General features: G+C 44.5%; 1 protein-coding gene across 1 annotated transcript in view; it reads left to right on the forward strand.

The window, feature by feature from the left end:
- The first annotated feature begins 2,761 nt into the window (after nucleotides 1-2,761).
- Nucleotides 2,762-19,600, forward strand: part of GLI2 (GLI family zinc finger 2) — a 197,276-nt gene continuing 180,437 nt past the window's right edge. Inside the window, exon 1 of the mRNA XM_074873568.1 lies at nucleotides 2,762-3,199. The gene's annotated coding sequence lies outside the window, so the exon portion shown is untranslated. The remainder of the gene's footprint in view (nucleotides 3,200-19,600) is intronic.

Below are 19,600 nucleotides of genomic sequence, written 5' to 3' on the forward strand. Positions count from 1 at the left end.
ACAGAATGGAACATCCCCCATTGGTTTTTCAACAATTTTCTTTAAATACCTTCTTTAATAAAAAATTACAGCCCTCTTTCAGAACTATATCAAACATTTTAAAAGCCACGTCTGTGCCTTTTGAGGCTAGTCTAACTTCCTCTGTGGTTAATCAGATCCATTCCATTGACCTAACAGAAGTGGGACAGATCCCAGATTAGCAATCCTGGACCTGGTGGTATGTCAATCTTTTATCATTGTAAGAGCTTTTTAAAAAATTATGATTAAAAAATCCTCTTCCCTTAATGGAGAACATTTTTGAATGTATCGTCTGTATCCACAGGCTCATGCTACAGCAAGGTACAGTAAGTGTACGTTGTCATATATCTTTATATTCCTACTTGGTTTCATCCCCATCAAGTTGTACAAGAGCAGGAGGGAAGACCAGAGGGAAGAGCTGCACTTTGACCCCTTGTTCATATTTTGGTTCTTTTATGTATACCAAATGTCAGTCATTCTGTCATCTATTTAATCTCGGACACCTATGGAAGATTAAGAGAGGGCAGTTCAATGAGCAGAGCAAGAGAGGGAAGGATGGATGAGCTATGGCAGTCAGATAATGTAAAAGCCAACACAAAGTTCTCAAAAAACTCCAGCCGTCGCCAGCCATCATCCTTCTGACAAAAAGGAGGAGTTTCCGTTCAGGCTTTAAAATTGCCATCTTCTAAAGGATTGACACATATGAATTCTAGAAAGGAAAACTGTCCTTAACTACATAACTGCTCTGAATTAACACTTCTTCCTTCTTTTGATTTTAAAAATGTTCTTGGTCAACTTGGGTGTACCTGTGCTTGTAACTATGCAGCAAGAATTTAGAACATATCTAATGTTAATTTTTTGCCAGCTTTTCTTTTTGGTCCATCCAAAAACCTCTTATTCTAACCCACCTCTCCCAAGCTGCCAGGTCATCTTTCCCCAGTAAAGTAACCTGGGGAATACAAGTGGGCTTTGTTTTCTGGAGATCAAAGGCTGGGTTTGTTCCTACTTTTGGTAACTAAAGCCCCCCTCTCCATTGTGTGGTGCTCTTCAGTGGTAGGTGCGATGAAACTCCCCTCAGCACAAAATTATCCACCTGCATGGGGTAAGGTTGTGCTGCTGTCCCAGCACAGACTGCATGCGTACATGGGGAGAGGAGGGAATTTCTGTGAATGAGATAGTGGGTGCATGCTAGTGCTAGTCTTTGTCCAAAAAAAAAAAAAAAATTGCAGTGGTGGTGGTTGGCAAAATAACCTGTTGCTATGCAGTCCTCCCCAAGCTATCTGAATGGAATAAATGGGATTTGGGGGTGCATGGGGAGCCAGCTGTCACACTCAACTATATACCATACAAAAAGAAAGGAGGTGTGCAAACTTTCAGACAGAAGACACCCAAATTGGTAGCAGGTTTTTAGGATTAAAATTGTAGTATCAAGCTCGGGGTCCAGCCAGGTTCCTTTGCACAGGCTAGAAGAGGAAGGTTTGTGAGTGGTATAAAGCTCATTTTCCACTTGCCTGGACCTGGGCTGTGTGTCGGGCAAATCCGCTGGCAAATGTTAACACTGCCCAAGGGACTGAAAGTGAAGCTGGGGGCTGATGTGGCATGCAGTTGCCATGGTGCTGGCCATAATCCTGCCGGAGTCAGATACCCTGATGATACGGCGAGTTTCAGCTTGCTCTTGGGCACAGCGTGGTGACCCTCCCCAGCAGCATCTGGTTGTGTTCTAAACTTTTGATAAATTCCACAGCCAAAGAAATCAAAACAAATCAAGTAACAAGCCCAGTCTGGCCAAAGTCCAAGTCAAAACCTCTGCGTTTCTCATTGGTATTACTGCTAATGCACCAGTTCAGCGCAAAAGCAAAGATACTTGCAGTGGGAGCGGGGCACTTTTTGGAGCTTCTTTCTCCTCTCCGCGTCGCCTCGGTCCCAACACAAGGGGTTTGAAATTATCATGCTCTGGTGAGGCTGGTTACAGCGTTGAGGGAACGGTCTGTGCTGAACGTTTCTCCCGCCGGAGATGTTCTGCAGGGCGCGTTACAGCCACGGCCCGGGCCGGGCTGGGCTGGCCGCGGCTGCGGAGATGCTCCGCGGGGCTTTGTTGCCTCCAACCCCGGCGGGGCGGGGACTTGAAAAGTAGCACAAACTCCCGGGGAAGAAAAAAAAAAAAAAAAAAAAAAGAAACAAATACCACCAAAGTTGGAGGAAAACCACCCCCCCCAGCTCCATCCCCGCCTCTGCGCGAGTGAATCTGCACAAGGCCAAAACTTTTGTTTGGGGGAGGAGGGAGGCTACTTTCCCCGAAGAAGGGGGATTTTTCTGGTTTTGTTGCAGATGCCCACCAGCTGAGCTGGTGGGGGGGGGGCCTGCGGCGGCCCCGCTCCCGGTCCGCTCCGGCGGGGCCGGGGTGGGGGAACGGACCCCCCGCGGCTACGAAGAAGCCCCGCACCCAAAATGGTGCGGTTCGCCATGGCGAGGGGTGATCCGGGATGAATGGGGATGGGGGGAGGAGAGAGAGGATCCGGAGTGGTCTGCGCCTCCCGCGCCGAAAGGATGGGAAGGTTTTGATTTGCCTTTCTTTTTTAAAGAGGGGGGGGGGGGGAGAACAGACCCTACAGCCAGCTTTCCTCTTGTGGCCTCTTTCCTCTTGAAAGCGCTCCAGCGTCTTCCCTGCAGGCTGCTTAACTTCAACCTGTGTGTGTGTGTATATATATATATATATATAAAAGTATGTATATGTGCATGCGCGCCGCGTCCCGCCGCCGGCCCGGGCTGATGGGCAGCAGGAGCCGCCCCGCACCTCTCCAAACTGCCCCTGGCCCTCCCCGGCCGGTCCTCCCGCCCTCCTTCCCTCCCTCCCTCCTTCCTTCCTTCCCTCCCTCCCCCCTTCTATCCATCCATCCATCCATCCATCCATCCCTCCTTCCATCCCTCCCTCCCTCCCCGCCCGCCTCCGCGGAGCTGCTCCACGGCAGCAGCCGGGGGGACACCGCGCCGCCGCCGGGATTCGCGGCAGCTTTTGGCGAGGAGCGGAGCGGAGGGGGAGAGAGAGAGGCACAAAAGGGAAGGACGGAGGGAAAGTCCCTCCCACGCCCCCCTCCCCCAAGTTTATGATGGGGGTCCGGAGGAGCCGCTCTGCTCCGCAGCAACCGCTCGCCTGCTGAAAACTTGCTGCTCCGCTTTTTGGGTAAAGTTGATGCTTATTGTGTCTTTTCATTGTGCTTTTTTTTTTAATATGTATATATTTATTTTTTTTTCCTCTTCTCCCGCTTTTGATGGAGGTGCCCTGCGCCGGGGTGGGGTGAGGGAGGGTGGAAATTCTGTGAGGGGCTCTCCTCGCAGCGGGTGCCCGAGGGAAGGGGTCCCGTCCTGTGTCCCCCCCGCAGGTGAGCAGGGCGGGTGCGGCCGCGGGTGTGTGTCTGTGTGTGGCCCCCCCCCGGGACCGGGCTCTGGGCCGTGCCTCCACAGCCATTGTTTTTCCTGGGGGCTGCGGTGACAGTCCCAGCCCCGAGCCGCTGCCGGGACCGCCTTGTCCCGGGTCCCGGAGGGCAGCCGGGCTCCCCAAAGCCAGCAGTGAGCTTGCCTTTTTTTAAAAAAGAATGAAGTTGCCCCCCCCCCCCCCCTCCTTGTCACCCACCCCCCGGGAGGGGCAATCTTTCGACAAGTATATTTGCTGAGGAATTTAAAAAATTCCCTGCTGCAACTTGATCCCTGTGTGATGAGGAGCGGCTTGGAGAGACCCGGACTCCAATCCTATTAAGGACTTAGAGAGTTGAGAGTATTTCCCCCGGACTCGGTGACTTTAAAACAATCACGGAGGAGGGGAGGGAGATGGGCTCATGTAGATGCCTTTTCTGTCTCAAGTGATTGCCATCATTTCCTGGGAAACCTGACTTTTCCAGCGCAGGGGCTTAGGATGGTTTATCAGCGGTCCTGCCGCTGGCCCTGCTGCCGGCTTTTCCGGCGGTTACGGGATTGTATATATACACGTATATATATATAATTTACTTTGCTAACCTGCAGCTTGGGCTTCAGAACTTCCCGGGACGGGGCTGCGCCTGTGTCGCGGGTGCGGTGGCGGGGCGCGGGGCGCGCAAAGCCGCGGCCCCTCCGCGGGGCGGGCGGAGCGCTCCCGGCAGAGCGGGGCCGGGGCCCGGGTGGCCTCCCGGGACGTGCGGGCGGGTCAGCAAATGTCCACGCGTGGGGGTCACGGCGGGCTGAGCCGGCGAAACTTGTGCCTTCCTATAGATGCCCCCGTATTTCACACCGCTCCGGGCGCTGGAAACCTGTATGCCCACCTTTGTGCGCACAGACATTAGCATTTTATTGGCGTATCGTGTTTATATTTTTACAGCCGCAGATAAAGGGACTAGTTGTAAAACTTTGTCCACCCCCTGCCAATCCCCTTCGCTTTTTTTATTTTATTTTATCTTTCTTTGCAACCGAGGCTCTTGGGATGCACAAGAATTTGAAAGTAAACGTTTGACTAGCATGCTGCATAAAACAGCATTTAAACAAATATTGTATTGGCATGCTCTGCGGAGTTGGTGCCAAAAAAGTAAAGTAAATAAGCCATGAAATTCAAAATATACAGAAGTGGAATAGACTGATTTGTTATAAGACTTGCTGATTTGATCTGCTTGTACTAGCTACCTTGCTTTAAAAAGAAAGGTTTGGGGTTTTTTAGTTCTAAACCTAATTCACTAAACTTCACTAGAAAAGAAACTACATTCACCTGAAACAGAGGATCCTGCTAGATAATTGTTTATGCTCCTGGGATGTTTGAAATGCATGGTAATTGCTGCAAACAGCAACTACTGTTGGTGAATTGGTTTGGTTCAACTTTTCTGATGGGCGGATATGGTAATTTGTATTTTGGCTGGAACTTCAGGAAACGTTGGCACCTGTCAAACTTTGAATTGCAATAAAAATGTCATATTGAACGTTATTGCAAAACTGACAACTTCTAAGAAGTGAATGAAATTCATTATGGCTTTTCCACTGTAAACAACTCTTGGAAATTTGTCATTTGATTCAAAACATGACCTATCTGTAGCACTGAAAAGTGCCTGATCCACTGAAGATGAACTGTTAATCTACGGGTATGTGTATATCCAAGCCGCTGGTGTATGTTTGTGAAAGAGCTAATCTTTAAAGCAAGGTGAGGTAAGATTCACTTGATCCTGAATGTTGTTATTGCTTAAAGTATGTGACTTTGAAGTGCCCAGAAATGCAACTGCTGTTCTTCAAAGAAAAACAGATCTCGAGGACTGTTTCCAACTTCCTTTCAATGTCTTTTTTTCAGTGTGTCAAAGGGGATGTATACAGATGGACAAATACTGTTTGTGTTAGGTCATTCATTTAGAGAAAAATTAGAGCCATAGAAGAATTTGAACTAGATGAATATGCCAGTATATATCTAGTGTAATTTCACTGAAGCTACTCCAGTTTATACTTGTATAAAAGAAAACAGAACTTGACCTTAGATATCCAATACACAGTAGCCTGCATTCCCTAATGTCACACTGAACACTGAAGTCTACATTTAGAAAAGACAGCCTTTTTGTGGCATATATATAATGACCAGGACTTTTGACATTGTTTTGAAAACCAGTTTGAACTTTTATGGCAAAGAATCATTTTTGACTATGATTTCTGTGATTCTAATGATCTTAAAGATTTATACTGCAACTTCCCTTTCAGTGGCACATTTGTATAGAAGCTGTACAGGCTCAGCGGCTGTGTCATCAGCTGTGTAGGGGAAGGGTTATGTGATAACTACAGCACTGTATCAGTTGAAAATGCGTTTTTCGCGATCCTGATACTTTATTTCTATTTAGAGAGTTTGACTTTTTCTAATGAGTTTTCCAGTCCTCTGGCCCCATCTTTTTTGTTTAAGGATATGGTAGAGCATCTGACCTAATATCAATGGCATTAACCTCATTCTCTGCTTGTAAGTATGGAGGACACTTGGTTAACTGCCTCCCCCTGGTTTTGGTGGCCTACTGTAAGCCAGTTGTTTGCCCTGTAGTCTGAAAGGTACACAGATACTTCATGCTTTTGTACTCTGAGAAGTGCTCTGTTCATAGTGAAGTTTCCAGTGCAGATTAGCTAAGGCAGTGGGTTCAGTAAGCAGTCACCGAAATCTGTATGTATTTGTGCAGCAAACACCTATCTATTGCTCCATCACAAAGCCTCCACTTAATAATCTGGCCAAGGATTTCAAGCCAGGAGTTTTTTCAAAGAAGCTACTTAGGAACATTAGATGTGACTATAGCATCAAACTAATTAGTTGCCACTCCATTTCTATGAAGCTTCCAGGGCTTTATAGAAATGCGATATTTGCACTTCTCACTTGCTGCTGAGGCATTGAGGTTAAGCAGTCTCTGCTTTTTGTCTGCTTTTTTACTGATGGGAAAGATTCCAGGGCATTGTTCGAGAGCTGCACAACCCCCTTATATACCTGGGTAAATATTTTAAACAGTTGCGCATTTGGACAACTTGCCACAAAGCATTAAGTGGTATTTAGGGTTTACTTCAGCTCTGTTCCCAGGGCCCTTTTAAAGAAAACCAAAACAACAAGAGGTATTTGGGAATTAATTAAAACACCAAATAAAATAATAGCAAAGAATGAATCCTAGTATGAATGATGGCAAGAAGGCATTGTGTTCGAAGGTAAATAATACATGTGTGCCTGTGTATCTCTATATGCACACATATGTGCGTATGCATGTAATACGTACAGTTCTTGACTCATGAATACAGCAGATCCCATATACCTACATAGTCTAGTAACTAACAGGTATTTCATGTACAAGTAATGACAATTGGATCTTGCACTGTAATTTTGATAGTTGAAGAGGCAAAATTGCAGGTGTCTTTTGTGAACAAGTGACTGGAATGGAAATACATGGTAATCAGGTGTCATTTTCTGCAGGCCGGTTCCAGTCGGGAGTGAATACATGCTAGATGTGTATAGTCCAGCAGAGGCCACAGAACTTTTCTTCATTCATGCTCATCTACTGTAAAACCACACCCCAAACCCTTTAACTTCTTGTAAACAAACCAAAACCAAATACAGGAAAGCTGAAATGTGCTGCATGAAGGGAATAGGAAAGTTGTTGTCCTGTAATTCAAAAGTTCAGAGCCATAAAAATTGTTTGGGATTTGTGAATATTCAGTACCACTGCAAAAGCGGTCTTGGTGCCTGGAAGTGGACACCCAAATTAGAAAACATTTGAAAATGGGCTCCTTTGGCCCCTCATTGTAATGAGTGGAAGCGTTTCTGGTACTGTCATGGGCTTGGCTGCCCAAATACATTAGTCGCTGGTGAATCTTTTCTCGTTTCACAATTATTTGAGATTGGCTGTCACCTTTCTGCAATTATAAATATTCCAAGAGGAAACAATACAAATTAGAACTGTAGGTACCAGGATCTTTGTACTGGATGTATTTCTTTTTACTTTCTAAGTGTTCTTTTTCATATGAAAAGAGTTTAGCAGCTTTATCCTTATTCAAGTCTTTTCTTTTTGTATCTGCTGGGGAGAAAACCATTAATTTTGAGGAATGGTGAGAGTAAGCCTTAAGCTGTCTTTGACATTTTAGTTTAACTTGAATAGGTTAATTTTTTTTTTTTTTTTAAGAAAACAAGTTGGTGGGAAGTGTGTTTTAACTGTGAGCGCCTGATTTCGACCATTAGCATAAGAAAAAAAGTTTTAGTGCATTTACTATTGTATTGAATGAAGAGTTCCAACAGTCAGGGAAAAGAAAGTAAAAGGCTGTAAAGAAATGATGGTCTATTCAGATTATTCAGCAGCCCAAAGCTCTGGTCATCTGCCTCTGAAATCTGTGATCGGGATATCACTTTTATCTTCCTGTGCCTTTCTCTCGCCTTTTTCACATGTTCACTTTTGTCAAGGTTTATTGATCACGTTTTCTTCTCTGCAAATCTGTGGAAAATTTAATGAACCAAAAACAACAGAGAAATAAAAGGAACTTTTTATTCATTAGCACTAGATTGAATTTTGTTCTATAGTCACTACCCTCTTGCCTCGCATGTGCGTCATTGTGTCACTCCCGCAGCATTTACAGTACATACAGTGAGGATGGCTGCATTATTAATTCTCTTCCAGGGAAAAGTTTGTTTAATGTTGTGATCTCATGGCAGATCCAGCCCTGCTGCTTGTCTCTTCTTCTCTGCCCTCCTGACACTCAGATTCTTGACTGTGGTTCTTCTGCCGCTAAATACCTTAAAGTGTGTATTCCACAGAGCATTTACCTCTTCAAGAATGAAATGTATTTGCTGCCTAGCAATTAAACCCAAATTTAAATGATTGCAGATTAGTAGTAGTTATTTACAATCCTGATTGTTTTGGTGCTATGATCCTTGTTCATTACACATCTGCTTTGCCGTGGTGCTGCCCCAGAGCGTTTTGTGATGCAAATGCTTTTGTTAACTTACAAATAGTTTCAGTATCTAGATCATCTCAGGTGACATATTTAAGTCTCTTCTTTTTTCCCAGATGGACTTAAAAAGCTGTAATTAAATGTGGCTTCCAGTATGATTAAGCTTTGCTAACATTTTCCATGGAACGATTTACTTGAACTCTGGCACTTTCTGATCCTGTCACTGGAAGATTTTTCAATAAAGGCCCTTTTTAACATTAATTTCTTTTCATTTAGCGCAGCTTGTAAGTGTAGGGAAATGAGTTAAAATGGAGCATATATCTGCCTGAAAGATTTCTTGGGTGTTTCTTGATTCCAAAGAACTTCACTGCTACTCTATGTTAAATGCTGAGGTGTAAATCCCAGGGGAAGGAAAACCAGAGAGTTCTGTAGAATAGTCCCAGATACTCTTGTAATAAGTAGTACCATCAATGCTGATACTTCTAAGAGATGAGCAGAAAACCACAAAAGGGCATCCGTACTTGAGCTTGTAATTTCGGCCACAGTGATGGCACATCTGTGACTGCATCTGTCCTTACTGTGCACTGAGCGACTCCGTTCTATAGGAATACACACCTGCAATCTTAAACTGTCTCTAAATCTAGAGAAAGGACTTTGTGGCCAGCAGAATAAAACCTGCTGGGCAAATCTGGGCTCCTGTTTGGAGGGGGGGGGGGGGGGGGGGAAGTAATAAAAAAGTCTTCTATCCCCTGTGAAATGTGGGATTTTACTGTAGATAATTCATTGAAATGAAACTAATGAAATCTCTCCAGAGGAACATGCCTTCTCTGGGATGCTCTGCTGCACGGCAGAAGCCAGCATGGGTCCAGCCCCTCGGTGATGAGCACCCTGCGGTCACAGTCTCTCAGCCCTGCTATGAGACGCCAGGTACTTCCTACAGGGGACCGTCTGGTCCTCCCCAGGGTCTGCAAGGGATGTCAACTGCACAGCTTAATTGCTGCAATAGCAGTGGAAAAACTTCCAGTGTTACGTATGCAATTCAGATGAGTAGGAGATGCTGTAATATCACAGCGCTGTGGCTTATATTCATCACTGGGAGCTTTAAATATCCAGTCTCTGGAAGGTAAATCCTTATTTTCTTTAAATGTCCTATTTAGTGATTATATTCTCTTTGAGCAAGCAGATCACCTGGAAGTTGTCTAGCACTGCGTTAAGTAGTTTGATTCTGTTACTAAAATTCATTGAAAACTCCTTGAAAACATACCACCATTTTTTTTTTCAGCTTGGAAAGCAGCATCCCTAGCTAAAATCAGTATATTTCTCCCCTCCATACTGACCTGTGGAGTCCTATTGGAGCCCCTTTTATCATAACTTCTTTAAAAGCAAGGTCTGTTGATTACAACGGTGTTAAAAGAGCATCAGTTCCCAAGACCAAGATAGCTCCTTTTCAGAGCAATCCTCAGCAATGCTTCTTTGTGCAGTGGACAATGCAATAAGTCAGACAGGACTTTCTGAGCCACCTCTATAAGGAACTGTAAGGGCTGCTGAAGTACACTTGTGTTAAGTTGAATTGATTGAAATTTAATGGCTGTTAGTAGCTATGAATGGTAATGATTTTCTAGAGTATCTTCACCATGCTTGACATTAATAACTGGAGAGTGTGTATGTGTGACGCTAGTGTGTTATTCATTTTTAAAGATGCTTTCTCCCAGCCCTCTTTCCCATAATTTAGTTGTTTTGATGCTTCAGAAAAAAAATCTTGGGCTTCGAAGAGCACGTACATCTTGTCAACATAATTTTGTGCTCATGATTTTTATTTTTTCCAATTCCAACATAAATCAGACTACAATATAGTGAGAGTGATGAATTTGTTTTACATGCCATCATGAATTAATGTTATGCAAATAGAAGCTTTACAGGTGCCATGATTTACTTAATAATTTCAAGTTCTAATATTTAAGCTCATTCATTATGTTTGAGTAAAAAAAACCCACAGCATGTTCATATTTTTAAACATGAAATGTGAGATTTGTGTGCATTTGCTGTATAGCTGCTGTGTAAGCACATTTGATAGCTAAGAAAGAATCAATCAGTGTTTGCATTCGGCATCTTATTCCTGTAGATGTTACAGAGACATTTCAAAGAGAATAATCAAATATTTGCCTGTAAGGAGAGGAAGATGCTGATAAAACATCCTTCAAGGATATAAAGAAGCAGAAAACTGCCAAAGTAAAGTTTTTCGGCCTTTAAAAATTGAGCACAGTGGCGTGGTTTTGCTATGCAAAGCAGCCTTTATTTCATCCTGAGCAGCTCACTGTGAGCTGCTCCCAGACCTGCCGTCTTTGCCATACGGTGAGGATGAGCCGAGGAGCTGGTGAGAGCTATAGGCGTCCTGGGTCAAAGGTGAATGCGAATGTGATCGCAGGGTTTTCAGGCTTTGATATCATTTTTAGTGTGCTTCCCAAAGGCTAAGGACAAGGGGGAGAAAGTTTGACACATAAATACATCTTGAATCTCTGAAGATAAGAATAGATTTTGACTTTATTTCTCAAAAAATTGAGGTCACTGTGGTCTGATGACAGGCTGAAAGCCCATCACTCAATTTTTTTCTTTTTCTTACTTTTTCTATTTTTTTTCCGAATGAACAGACAGAAGCTTATTTTTGATACATTGTACACATTGAGTTAGTGACAGCATATTCAGGTTTTGAAGTTTGTGGCCCCAGGGTCAAGGTTTAGCATCAACGTCTGGGCCTCCTTGCCCAGGAAGTAAGAATTTTACTGATTATGCCACAAAAGAACCAAACCTCTTAAATCTGGTAATGTAGATGAATTAAAAGTGAAGCTTTACAAAACGCATTTGCTCCGTGCAACAGGACCATGTGTTTCCATGATTGCTACAGTCATGGGAGTAGGCTCAAGAATTGGTCCTTGACCTCTTCAAGCCCAGGGGACTGTCGGCAAGGGAGCAGAGTGGTACTTGGCTTTTAGTAATTTTGACAACTTCTTCTTTTGCTGCGTGTGTTCTTGAAGAACTCAGAGGAGAAATTCATCCTGATGCGCCATTCAAGCCAAGGATTTAGCTGGGTGTTAAAAGGCCATTTGGGAAGTGGTGCACAGTGTATGTACCGTGATCAAGTTAATTATGTTGCTTTGGCAACCACAGCTTTGGTATTTCCTGACCAGGGCTCGTTGATGGAGTCATATTCCAATATCTGGCGTCATCAACACTAAAACCTCTCGGAAAATCAGGTTGGTTTTGTCAAAAAGTGGCAGAAAAAAACATATAGGAGATTTTTCTGACAGTTAAAAATTCTTTTTTTTAAGTTGCTATTTGGAATTTAAGCATATAATTCCATTGTAAGAAATACAGTAGCAATACAATTGATTTTCCAGTAGGCTCCAAGTGATTGTTTTAAAATTCTTCTTGTGGAGAATTTCAGAATTTTGGGGTTTTGTTCTAATTCACAATAAGGCAGATTTGGAAATCTTAAATTCCTTTGTAAACTGGAGTAACTGTATTCCTAACTTTGCTCTTCCCTGCTCAGAACTATAAGGGAATACAGAGCTGAGCACAGTACATGTGTTACCGAACCATGTCCATGGCTAATTTTTTTTGCCTTTGATTTATTGTGTGTGTTGTCGGGGTCTTTTCCCCAACTTCTTTTAAGGAAAAGGGATTGAAGGGGAAAACATTGTGCATATTTGGGCTGTGTTGTCTCAGCAAAGCCTGCACCTAACATCTGACCCTGCTGCAGCACTCTTAATCTCTATTTTTTATTTGAGAAAATGTTCCTACTTCTGCATTTTACTCCAAGGCCTCTGGCAGGGCTTGCTAAAATTTAAACTATGTGTTGGACATATTCTAAGAAATTCACTGGTGCTGGAGGTGAGTTCACCCCTCTGGGACAAAGCACATGGGGGAGGTGGGCGGCGAAAGGCAGGTCTGGATCTGCGTCAAGGGGACGGGGATGAAACGGGGCAGCGCCGGCAGCCGCGGGAGGTTGCACCATTCTCCCAGGAGCATGCAAGGTGAGGGATCCTCCTCTTTTGCTTTCCAGAGGGCATTTCCAGTGGTGCAGATGGCAGGGGGATCTTTGCCAAGGCGTTCGTTTCCTTTAATCTCCTCTCAGGGTAGAGATACCCAAGAGCCAGACGCCATCCAAGCTGTTGAAGGTGGGAGATGAGCAGGGCTTTCTTGGTGGAGGGAACTTGCTGACAGTGAGACAGTGTCACTCTCTGCTGCCCATTCCAGGTCATCTTGGGCACTTCCACACCACCTGATGGTTTGCTGGGGAGGCATTGTCTCAGATTAGGCTGGAAATTTTTGGTATGTTGGGTGCAGTCAGATGATGATGTGCTCCAGCTGTCAGGCCGAAGGATAGGGGCACAAAATAATTTGGAATACCAGGACATCACCTGGGCTCTGGTAATTTTGGTGTCTTCATCCTTTGCTGTTGAAGATGCAACTTTTCAGCCTAAGGGGCCTCTTGGCTTCACCCCAGTCCTCGCTCCTGTTGCTACATGTGGAATAACCAGCACGTTCATGGGGTTTACCAGGAGCAGACCTTCTCAGTGCAGCGTAGGACCCTCAAGTGGAGGTGAAGAATGCAACCACTCAGGATGTCCTCTCCAAAGTGGCTTTTCCCTCCTTTCCTCGGCCACTCTCTTCTCCTGACGTGGTGTGGCTGAGGGGCTGCCACCCTGGGCCTGGCTGGATGTTAGCCCTCCTGTGACGAAGGGGGAGCGAGCAGTTGGTTTTTTTGTTGGTTTTTTTTCCCCTCTTGTTATGTGTTGTTAGTTGCTAGGATGAGGTCTGTGCTTCTCGCGTGCCAAACGGCGTGCCTTCTGGGTGTACTAAATCACACATCCCCATGAACCTCCTGTGTAGGCTGGACTGGGAGCCGTTGGTGCAGCAGTTCAAAGTGCAGTGCTGCAGGTGCTTTTTGCTGGCTGATTGCTTCAAATGTCACACCTCTCCTCGACTTAACATCTACGCTATTTCAACATCTCATGTGAGCTAATGGAGTTTAGGCATCACCAGTTTCTCCCTCTCTCTCTGGAGGTTACAGATTTCCGGACACCCTTGAGATGGAGTTTTAAGGTCATCAGTGGCATTTTTAGGTCACAGAACTGCAGCACCCTGTTTGCTCTCCAGCTAATCAAATGACTAATTAGTTCTTATATTGCTGCTGTTATCTTTTTCTCTAGCTTTGGTTCAGCTCTGCAGGATGAAGCCTGCTAGGAGACAACATCTGAGAATTATTTGATTGGAAACTTAGAGGCAGATATGGTCAGGAGACTCTGTATGAGCAATCATCTGTGCCTGTGTTTGTCTGTGTACCTCAGTTCATCCATGTACATTAAGGCATCTCTCAAAGCACAGTGTTTAAAAACACCCTTCCTATAAGCCTTCCTATGATTATGGCAGTGAAGATACCAAATACATAGCACTTTTAACTCCCTTGTAATTTGGGTTATTTCCACAAGATTTTTTTTTTCAACAAAGGCAGCTGTGTACATATATATTAGTTTATTTTAGTGTACGTGCATTTTTGCATCAGGGCACTTTATCATGAACCGTCTAAAATGCTCATAAATAGGGACCTGGGCAGTGCAAACCTTTGTGTGTATTGCAGCCACATTAACCCACTTTATTTCCCACTTTTCTCAGGTGTTGATGGCATCTGGTTGTGACAGATGCTTTCTGATAAAGGCTTCAGATCAACATGCCTTTGGAGACATCAGTGCTCTGTGTTGGTACTTGCAGACTGCTGTATCCAAATACTCTTCTTTAATTGTCTTATTAAGTAGAGAATTAAGCTCTGTGCTTTGACTGTTTTGGTGCCAGTGATTCTTATTGCAGGCTTTGGCACGGCACCGCGTTGTGTTTTAAAGAGACAGCATCACTTTAATGATGTGGGAATTGAGTTGGAGGATAAAAATCCACTGAGAACAATGGCTGACTGAGAGTACGGTACGTAAAATCTGATTTTATGTTCTTCCCTTCAGACTGTTAGGTGGGGGCTTTAGTTCAAATGCCTGCGATGATTTAAGAAATAAAAAGCAGAAATTCTCACTGCTGCCAGACCACAGGCTCCTCAGCGCCAGACTTGCAGACGAATGTCACATGTTGCTGTATGTTTTGAAAGCATACCATGTGTTATTCTTTAGCTGTTTCAGTCCTCCCCCCAGCTATATCATCTTCTCCTTAGCCAATCTCACAGAAAAACTTTTAATGAAATAAACTTTCCTCTTCCTCCCCCCCTCCCATGCAGACCCTGGGATGTGTTCCCCTGTACCTGTCACTCCATGCGAAGGTCTCTGTCTGTGAACTTGAAAAGTGATTTTTGACTTGATTTCACGTAACTCTGCCTCTCATGCTTTAAATCAGGCACTTTTGACACTGATATTGCAGCTTATGTTGTGTGTTAGGATCAAGAGCGCACAAATGACTAAACATATGGTTAAAACTTGTTTTTCATGGAATATAATATGTTTCAGTTTAACTCGGCTGTGGGTCTAGATAACGAACGTTTGCCATTAGAATCACTGCGTTTCCAGAAACAATTTTTTTACTCCTCCTTTTCTACTGTCTTGGATTAATGTTTCCTTCAGCTAATGACAGGACCGGACATGCAAACTAGATTAGAGCATAGTGTGAATAGTATGAGCTGAAAATGCTGGCATCTCGCTTTATTGCCTACAAGGTTCAGCGGTTTACTGCGAGGTCGCAAGAAGTAAACTGAAAGCAAACAGGCAAATTAATCCAGATCTCTTGGGTCCCTCCCATGGTGAGAGCGGCTCCCAAGGGATTCGCCTCTAAAATGTTCTTTGACACACCCCCCCCCCCCCGCCCCTTGCCCGTCCCTCCAACCCACAGTGATGCAGAGCTTTCCCACTGATGGCCAAATTACATATAGACAGGAGATCAGAGTCCAGCCACCCCTCAGATACCTGGGTGTCACTTCAGCAGCACAGCCAAAGGATGATGCTTCTCCTCCTGATCTGCAGTGCCAGGATGAATGTGGCAGAAGAGGACATGGCAACAGCAGCCCAGTGCTGCGGCTGCCATGGATGGTAAAGGCTGCTTTGCATTAAAGCTGCTCCCCGGGGCTGCCTTCCACAGGAGGTCTGCTCCTGATTTCAGCAGGGGCAGGAGATAGCCAGCACTTTCGCTCGACATCTCTATTAAGTTTGCCACACGAGAAAAACCTGTGGCTTGGGAAAGCCTGCTGCTTGGATTTCTGGAGGAAGGAGCATTTGAGTTGGTCAAGCAGTAGGACTTCAGATCCCATCTCTGATAAGCAAGAAACTGTTGGGGAGCGATGTTAAAATAAAGGATAGATGGTGAGGGCTGGGAGGACTAGAGGAGCCGGTACAAGGGATTATACGTGCATACCGATGTGTGCTAGCTGTACGTACATTCTAGACCTCTGCTGAAAATTCATTATATTCCATTTGTATTCCTTCTATTTTTCCTTTTTTTTTTTTTTCTTTTTTTTAAACACTGCCATAAGTGGGATTTGTGCAAGAGCCTGCATCACACTGTACCTTGTAATTGTAGGTGGTGCTCCTGCCAGCCTGGGACCTCAGGTGCTGGGTGTCATGACTGATGTCCCGGTTTGCAACCATACCGGCAACTGCATGGGTCTGCATACTTATTCTACTCAAAGGGTTAGATTTGAATGCATATTGAAAGGCTGGATCCCAGCCTGTGTCTTGAGTGTTGGACTTGGAGTTCTCTCTTCAGTAGACATTAATGATTTATTGGTTTTCTAATGAAACCAGACAATAATAGAAAGTTTTTGTTTCATGTTTAGGTGTAATTATGAGTGTGATGCTTGAATGATGAAGTGTAGTGTTCAGAAAAAAAGTTGGCACCATTCCATGCGAGTGCTGGTTTCCACCAGGCCATGTCTCTGGTGGATCAGTTCAACAAGTTCTGCTGTGACTGGGACCTCCTTCCTCACCAGTTCCTCATGTTTACTGGGAAACTGCAGTGCTCAGACTGGGCTCAGCAACCAGCTGTGTTATAGTGGCAGGAATACTGCTGGGACATGGTAAGTGCCAGTGCGTGGACTCACCAGCCTAAGGGGGAGAAAGTGCTGTGTCTTGCCCAGCTGAAATATATATCTTGTGTCTATGGGGAGGAAGAGGAAGATCCTCATCTCCCACTGGGGATATCACAGGGCAGACTGCTGAAGAACAGGGGGCAGATTGGGCTACAGTGGGATGTGGGGACCACATGGTATCGAGGTAAAAAGGCAACAGAAAGCTATGAAGAAGCAGGAAGAATAATGCCTCTACTCACAGAACAACATGTTAATTTTTAAGTGATTTTTTTTTCCGTTCAGGACTGAGTTTTGTTGATAGTAGAAAGGCTCTAAAACTGCTTGATCTTAGGCTAGTGCTGCTCACTAAGACAAGGTAGGGGGGAGTTGGGGCCATATTTGGATCTAGAACAGTTTTTGTCCTAGTGGGTAAGACGTATCTAAGGAAGTGTTTTAGCCTCTGTCAAGGTACAGCTTTCCAAATGTGCGGTCAGGTGGCACTGGTTGCCTTTATCAGTAATTTGAAGGGATCTCAAGAAAAGATTCCTGTCTGCTGCCATCTAAATGCAGCCTTCCTCCCTTGGGAGAGCTTGTGATGGAAGGTGGAGGATACAATTCCCAGGCACCCAGAGTCCTCAGAGATATGGTTTTGAGATGACGAGTTGGAGCAGAAAACTCTGCTGCTCATATGGACTGGTTGCCTACATCTGGCAGCAGAGTTGGATGAGGAATCAGCGCAGCTGCTGTTAACGCAGACCCATCTTTAGCATCTCACAGGATGGTTTTGAGCTCTCTGGCGTCGTTTAACAGTGCTGACTCTGCCTCATCTTCTGAAGAAATCCCAGAGGTGCAGTTTCCCAAACACTTCTGCTCCCTGAAGAGACTCTAAGGTGCAATGCTTGCAGGTTACCCTCTTCTCCCTGCTGCCCCCGGCTGCTGTGGGTAAGGGTGTTGTGTAGGGCCATTTGGAGCACGTTTGCAACACCAAAGGCATGAAGCTCTGAATCAGTATCTAATGTATCTTTCCACAGGCAGGAGAATGGGTGACCAAGTGTTTTCACAAAATAGGCATATGCAAGAGGATAGCTTGACTTACTCCCTGGGAAATACCAGTAAATGTTGCAGCTCTGGCACCCTCATTAAAGGAGCATGGCTGCTCTTTGTAACAGAAGTTTATAACACAGATCTAGCGATGACTGCTTGGTGAGATCAAGTGTGACCAAGAGGGCTTTCTTCCAGCCTCATGTGTGTTACTGGTTCCCTCTCATGTGGACCCCTGTGACCTGTTTGTACTAACAGGCTAGACACGGAGCTATGCCTTGAAACGATCCAAAGTTTGTGCTAGAGCAGAATGGCTGCTTACCCTGCAGCCCTCCACAGACAACAAGTCATACATATGGTCTGTGGTGTGCATTATCTGTGTACAAGTATGCAGGGGCTGTTCAAGATAACTGCTGTAAACTAGAAATGTCCACCAGGTTTGGGACTTGCATTGCTATGACAAACCTTTCCTCTGTAACATTGTCATGATGGCACATGAGAAGCTACCTGAACCTGATTGCTTTTCTTTGAGAAGTGCTGGTTGTAAGTTTGTTTTCTTCCAATGGGGCTTCTCAGAAAACAATGCTTTCCCTGCCCTTTCCTTATCTGAGAGCCTTTGCAGTGGTCTGCGAAGATCACCTAATCTTTCAGGGCATTTGTGGCATTGACGTAGCACTTAGGGATATGGTGTAGTTGAGAACGGTCAGTATTAGGTTAATGGTTGGACTAGATGATCTTCAAGGTCTTTTTCAACCTAGATGATTGTGTGATTCTGTGGGACACTTACAAGTTATGGCTCTGGTTGACAGTGATGCCTGTGTGGATTACTTTCGGCAGAACTATTGCATTATTGTATAGGAAGTTCATAGATCTTTTACAGTCTACTTTTTAAGGGAGATCTTTGCCTTAGATTCCTTGATCTTCAGTGGAAGAGGCAGCACCCTATAGAGGAGAAGACTGGAATGTGAAATTATCAGCTGTCTGCTCTGCTAGACCTGTGGGCTAGTATAAAACCACATTTTGCCCACAGCCAGCCATGGCATGTGCTGCCTCTTGGCTCACGTGCAGTTAAGGGACATGAAGGAGTCCCAAAGAGACAGGCTCCCAGACAACCTGCTGGCAGCTGGGGTAAATGCCATTGGGGAAAGAAGAGCCATAAGACACCAAACCTATAGGAAACCAGCCTTCATTAGTTCTGCAACCCATTGGACAACTTGCGTTCTTTTATTAACTTTTTATTATGGCAAAAATTACTAGAATAAAAATAGTCTAGGTGCCAAGGGGATAAACAGTGAATTAAAAGGATTAAGGTCTGAAAATTTTATTGCTTTTAGAAAGATGTTATTAGATTTACTAGCTTAAGTTAAATTTACATGACTGAATTACTTCTTAACTTAGTAATGAGTTTTGTGGGGAAAAAACCCATCTGTTTGGGTGTTTTAGAAGGACTTAATCCAGAATACATCATAACTCTTTAGGCCATTATGGAAGAGTAGAGCAGCTATCCTTTCTGTCATAAGCTAAACGGATGCTGACTGGGCATTTGAGTTTTCTTCTGGAAGTCAGCATGACCTGCACATTGTATAGGAATTGATAGCAACTCCAGTGGGTAAGATAGCAAGGAAACTATTCCCAATGTTATGTTAGTTATATTGCCAACTGCCATATTTTAGATTTTTCACAAAGTTTCATAAAGTAAAACATAGTTTTCATAAACTCTTGAGACACTTTAAGATAACCTGGTTTTTTTGAACATGTAAAAGCCTTTGTTTTCTGAAGATAGCTCATGCAAACTGATGACTGGCAGTGGCAATTCTGTTTGAGATCACCTGCAATAAACTTTTCTCCCAATACCCGTCGACATAGTCGAGTCCAGCCAAGCTCCAAGCTCCTGCCCTTTGTAAGGGTTCAGGTTGCTGGAGGTGTGTGTGTTGGCTTCCTCTGAATCCACAGTGCTTGTGTGTGGCTCTTCCCCGCCCCCCCCCCCCAGCTCCTCACGCAGCACACTTGCATGTTGGACAGAGTCCAGATTTCCTCCCTCCTGGGGATTCCTTTGCTGTTAATTTAAGTGATGGCAAATGCAAACTT

This window comes from Strix uralensis, chromosome 6 (genome assembly GCF_047716275.1).
Source record: "Strix uralensis isolate ZFMK-TIS-50842 chromosome 6, bStrUra1, whole genome shotgun sequence".
NCBI lineage: Eukaryota > Metazoa > Chordata > Aves > Strigiformes > Strigidae > Strix > Strix uralensis.